A 6754-nucleotide genomic window follows, 5' to 3' on the forward strand; every position below is an offset into this window, starting at 1 on the left:
AACCTAAGTTGAGATTTAGGAATTTATTTGAGATTTAAGAATTCATTTGAGTAGAGATTTGTGTATGTATGTGTATGAATTATATTTGTTGAGAAATTGAGATGAGATGAGATGAGTAGTTATTTATGATTATTGAATATGTTTGAGTATGAGAAGTGTTGAGCTTTTATGATGTTGAGTTGGGTTGATAGAAGTTGGAGAGAGTTTTGAGCAAACCCTATGGGAGTGAGTTTATTTGATAGGAATGTAGGGAGTATGAGGGACTTTCTCCCATTTGTGGGCGATTAAAGAGAGGAGAAGAGTTATAGTTAAAGTAGAGTTTTATATGCACATGAGTTGTATGATGAAATGCTTGAGAAAGGCATGAGTAAGAGTAAAGAACCTTAATTATTGCTACATGGCACAATTGCATTTCATGAGTGTGTTAATGAGTATGAATCATCCATATGCATTAATTATGCATTAGAGAAAGAGTAGAGAACTTTGAGTGTGAGCTTTATTAAGAGAAAAGAGAGAAAAAGAGAATAGAGTAGGTTGTGCGATGGGGAACCCGTGAGTAATGGGTAGAGTATTCCCGCATGTACGCCGCATTAAGAGAGAGCGGCATGAGTATGAGAGAGAGAAGTGGTATAGCCCATGAGAGTGCATGCGGATGAGGGCTATACTCTAGAGTACCCAAGAGAGAGATTATATACTCACATGGCCAAGGGTTCCGAATCCATGCATAACCGAGTTCGATCGACTGAGAATGAGTAAAAGTCACGGAGAGCGGGAGCGAGTCCCGGTCGTGCCTCTGGTAAGATGGGGCCGTGACTTGCAGAAGAGAGTTAGTAGAAAGAGAAAACAGAGAGAAACATAGAAGAGAGAGTAAATGAGACTTGCAAGGAAAGAATTAGAGTGATAGAATTACGAGGATAAATGAGTAGAGGGTTTACTTGTTGAGCATTATTTGTGCTCACCCCGTTGTCTTTCTATGTTTTTGCAGGATCGAGGTGAGGACACGGTCGGATGGACGTTGGCATGCGAGGAGGAATGGCTACATTGTCTACATAGTTTTTGATAGTTTTTGTACATGACACTAACTTTTTGCAAAGAATGTATATGTTTAATAAAAGAAAAAAATTTGGGCCCAATTATTTATGTTATTATACATGTATTTTATTATGTATATTTTACGAGCATATGAATAGAAAAGAGTTATTACAAGGCATAATAGAAGTCCCCTAGTTTTTAAGGTTTGAGAATCGAACCTTGGAAACTACATATTATGCCTTGATTTGATGTGTTTGACGAGATACTGGTCGATCCGACCTAGCTACAAAGAGGTCAACGAAACGTTTCCATGCAGGCGACCTAAAATGACTAACTCTAAGGTTCAGCAATCTATTCTTAGACTATATTCAGTGCCATAATGATGATTCTAGTCTTTATCCGAAGTTCATGACCTTATTGCACTTAGCTAAATTTTTGCCAAAGGCAAAGAATCACGTCACTTAGCAACTGACATAAGATAAGATCAAAGAGTCACATCACTTTGCAACTGACATAAGACAAAGGGTGTTTTATATAACGACCTCTTCAGATGTTATCCGTTGCACTTTTGTAGCTGATACATTTAATGAAATGTCTTTTGCTCTGACAGACGTGTCCTGTGCGTAATAAATGTCAGTCATGTACATTAAATGCGAGCCATGCTGAAACGACATTCCCTATCAAAGCATTAAATGCGGATGTGGGCACATTTAATGTGGAGGAGGGAAACGTGTCGTCGCTTGAGTGTTTCAATGGAAGAGAACTATGATTTGGTTTCTCGAAGCGTGAAGGTCACTCTTCTTCATTGATTTGCGACATGTGGTCACGATCAACGATCATATGCGTTTTCTGTCCAAACGTCGTTTGACTTCGGGAAACCAAAACGCCACTTCCTTCACTATAAAACTCCAAGCTCATTTCAGGTAATGCCATAATACTCACCTTCTTAGAGAGAGCAAAAATTTTTGTGAGCCTTGGTTCTTTGTCTATCAGACTGGTGCGCACTTGATATTCGAAGTAGGAGGATTCATCTTCTCATTCCAAGAGGTAAGGATGGTTTCTCTGCCACTTTTATTATTATTTCTTGTTTTCGATAGTCGTCGTGCGATGATAGTCTGCCGGTTGTTGATCGAAGATGAAATATTCTCCTTGGGTTTGAGCCATTTGATGGTGGCTCTAAAAGTATTCTTGTTAGGGTTCTTCTAGGCTTTAAGGGAGGAAGCTTTTTACTTTCTCCTCCACATCATCATATGAAACAGTGTACGAGGACTGAATGATTCCCTGCATGTCGCTTTTTTCATACCGCAGTAGAATGGACTCCCCAACGACCACAATTAAGGAGGGGATCAACTCGCCTGTGTAAGTTGCTCATGCGGGCCTCCCTCAAGAGATCCTATCGATGATTACTGCTGAGGACATTCAAAAGGTGGTAGACCCATACACTCTCTGTGTGGAGGTCTTCCAAGATAGGATACACATAGCTCAGAGTCTGCCACAAGGGATGGCTGCGATCTCCGAGAACATTTTCAAGAGTGGAGTGTTAATCCCTTTCCATCCTTTTGTCAGGTTGGTCCTCGATCATTTCGGGATCGCATCACTATAGCTAATGCCAAACACATATATGATAGTAGTTGCTATGTATATTGCCTACGGCAAAAACGGATTAGGCGAGCTAACTGCGCTGGAGCTCGGTTGCTTATACATCCTGAAGAAGATTAAGGACAAAGACTCCTTCTACCTCTCCAAGCGCTCTACGATAGAAGCGGGAATACATAGTTACCCTAGCAATATAGGGGCACACGAGACGAAGTCCTTTTTCTTTCGATACGATGGCATTTGCCACATTCTGGAGCCGAGTAGGTTCTCCTTTCTTTTGAGGTCGCGAATTTCCCTTTTGGTCTTCGCTAATGAGCTCTTTATTTCTTCGCAGTTAACAAAACGACTAGGTTATCGCTCCTCGAGGATCCAGACAGGATCACTACCTTCGGTTTTCTTCCCAAAGAGAGTCGCGATGCAAGGCTGCTCATGACAACCGCAAATTTGTGAAAGTATAGTTTCTTCAACCCCGAAGCTACCTTAGAGACCCCATCGAGTAAGCTTCTTAACCTTAGCCTGCTTTTTGATTTTTCACGCAGCAAACTGTTTTACTAACGATGTTCGCATGCAGCAACCATGCCTCCCAAGGTGCCCAGATCGCCAAGACCAAGGCAGTTCACCTTCCCTCGAGTAAGCGCCACCGGACTGGCTGGAGCACCTCCCAGCGGTCCCCCCGTTGGAAGGACACCGACGGGTGCTCCGGTACGACCTGCTAGGGTTCCCCAGCCTTCGGCTGTTTGCCCGAAGCATAAGACCATGGCTCAAAAATCCAAGAAGCGAAAGCAACTTCGGACCAAAGAGTCGGAATCCTAACCAGAGGGCCTAGATGTTTAGCCCAAAAGGTTGTTGTTGATTTTCGCAAGTGTATGAAATCATGCAAGTAATACAGTGTATAAAATACGGATATCAAACCCAAGGGAATTACTATTATCAATTACCAATTAAACTATCCTATTACTATTTGATCAATCAGATTTTCAGAATGATTCAATGGAAAATAAAATAGCTTAGACACAAAACAAAACCGACTTTTATTAAAACGTTAGTAGGAAATCAATATGACTAAACCTAGGGCATAGATTTCACACCAATTTAATCCTATGCATTGACAATTATCGTTAACCCAATTAAGCTTATTCTAAAGACCAAACTCCCTAATATTTCGCTAACTTTCTCTCGAACAATTAACAAATTAACTCCTAATTACTAACCCGAATTATCTCTAATCAGATTTAAGCAATTAAAGATCATTAAGTTCTATGGAATTTACCAGAGCCTCACAGATCACGGTAACCTATCTCTAGCGTTCACTCAATCTATGGTTTTATTACCTTAGACTAATTAGGTTTCATCTCTCGATCTCAACCTAACCCATAAAATCATTCAATTCTAGGGCCCTTTAGAATTGAAAGCTTTAAGCACAATAATAAAACTTAAAACAAAACTTAATAAAAATTAGCAACAATTAATTCAATGCATATTCATAAAATTGGGCTACCTCTTAGCCCTAGAAAATAAAATTAGTTCATACTTTCAATAATCAAAACTATTGTATTCATAAACATGAGTATAAGAAAGAGTAGAAAAACTTCTCTAATTGGTGACTCAAAATTGCAGGAATTTCCAATCTCCGAAGAGCAGCTGAACTTCTCTCCCTTCTTCTCCTCCTAAAAATCAGCTAAAAACATCTATTTATACTCCTAGGGTTTTAGGGTTATGATTCTCACTATCCTAATCACTTTCGAACTCTTAAAACAGGAAATACACGTCATAAATTTAATGTAAAAAAATCTAGAATTGCAGTTGTGCCGCAGCATTGTGCCTAGGCATAGTTGATTCTGCCCCAGAACTCGCAATCTTGACAAGATGGTGGTTTTTGAGCATGATAACGTTCGAATCTGGTCAAGTGGTAAACATATGAATTGTAGCCCTTTGAATCATCGTTTCAAAGTTCAAGAATCATCTCAATCCAAGATCTGTAGCTCAAGGTATTGTCAAATTACTGTCGCATGTTCAAAATTGGAGCGTTTTCCAAGATTTTCACTTTAACTTCAAATCGCCCTAACTTCTTCGTTTCAGCTCTGAATCACGAACCATTTGATTCTTGTCATCCCACATTCCATCGTCGATATAACCTTCATCTGAATATCATATTTAAGAACTTGAAAACACTCAAAACATCCCCGTGATCCCATAAAAGACATTTATGAAATAATTAAGTTAAATTTCACAAATTAAACACATTTTTCCACAAATAATCTAATTGAATCACTAACAAAATATGTGTTTTCAAGATTTTATCACAACCCCCAACCAGCTTCTTGCTAGTCCCTAGCAAATTAAGCGATAAAACATGTCTTTAAGATAGAAAATAAAACAAACAGTGAAAACCTATATCTAAACTATCCTAAGTCACTTTCGTAGATTGACACGATTGCATTTAGCGTATGCAACAGGCCTTTAAACCCCTAGGCGACCCCAGTTGGACGAGTTGTAGTCTCGGGAGGGTTTCTAGTGATGATACCCACAAACATCCAAACCGAACCTACCTAGACTCAAAACTAAAACAAAAAAACGGAAATAAAAATTTTTAGGATCAATACATATAATTGTCTCAAAAATTGTGTCTACATGCACAAATCGAATAATTAACGTCATGTGAACATAAAGATTAAGCAAATATCAATTACACTTTTGTTATAGACCCTCTCATAAAATCAACCACAAACCATTTATCCAAAAACTCGGATGATTTTATGCATAACATTCATGGGCAAGGTACAAAAATAAAAACAAATGTGCAATCAAACTCCATAGGCTCACTTTTCAAACCACTCTCCACTAATGTAGAATCCAATCCCTACCTCGGATCATTAGGTCTTTATCATGGTTATAAAGTTAAGCTAGGGTAATGGTTTATCAGAGAATGGAAAGGAATTTTTTTAACAAAATGTAAAAGACTTAAAATTTTACAGTAAATGACCAAGAACAATTTCTTTCTTGTTTCCTTTCTCATTGATTGAACTCTTCCTTCCAACATTAGCAAAAACCCTCATGTAATGTACCTCATTTCAAGTTCTTCTCCCAAGCTACTTCTTCCTCTTTTTCAGCAAATTTTTTTTTTTTCAAAATTGTTTTTTTTTTTTTTTCCTTTCTTTTGCTTTTTTTTTTTTCAGGAAGATAGTAACTCATAAAAAAAAAAAAAAATTTGTCTACCCCACCTTGCTTTTACAGTCAATTTTTTTTCTTTTCACAACCCCGAACCTATCTCATTGCACATACTCAGGTTGTGGTCCACAAGATATATTTATTTTCTTCTACCACACTTCTTTTCATGAGTTTTTCTTATAAGGTCACCTTAAATTAAGTCTCTCACAATAAGATGGGTCGAAAAGTGTTTTAGGCTTCATTGTCAAGGTAAGATATAGTAGGTTTACAACAAAAAAGTTAAGGCTTACCAAGTGTATAACAATAGGCTCAAAGGGTTAACTAGGGATAAAGTAGTAGAGGTTGGCTTGAAAGGCTCAATCGTTCCAAAGAAAATTGCCTAAATCATATCCTAAGCAATGTAGATTCTAGGATTTCGCCTCAAGTGGTTATCAAGTGAATTCTAGAGTTTATGCACAATTTTCACAAAAAATTTATTGCCCATAAAAATACACATAAAACGTCTCTAAGTTTCCAAATTGTCCAACCAATCAAATTCATTCCCAAGAGAGTCGTAAACTAGATGCAATTGACACCTACTAACATCCTAACGCTACACAACAATTAATGTCTTCTCAAAGTTACATGTATCTCACTATCATAGTCCTATCATTGACATGTGTATTGGTTCCAAAAATAAAAACATCACGTCTTAAAATCACTAAAAAAAAAAAAAAATTCACATTTATATAAAAAAAACTATAAAAACGTTGTTCACCCATATTGTATTCAAAAGGTAAACCTCCTACCCCCAACCTTTAACCTGAACATTGTCCTCAATGTTTAAAATGAAAGAAAAGAGGAACTTACCCTTCATTTGCAATAATGAGGTAGGAAATGTACCCATGAATATTGTGCTTCGTGCCAAACGTGCATGTTATTTCTATTCTGCAAAAACAAACTTTGGGCCTCTCTTGGC

This window comes from Pistacia vera, unplaced genomic scaffold (genome assembly GCF_008641045.1).
Source record: "Pistacia vera cultivar Batoury unplaced genomic scaffold, PisVer_v2 Contig181, whole genome shotgun sequence".
Classification (NCBI taxonomy): domain Eukaryota; kingdom Viridiplantae; phylum Streptophyta; class Magnoliopsida; order Sapindales; family Anacardiaceae; genus Pistacia; species Pistacia vera.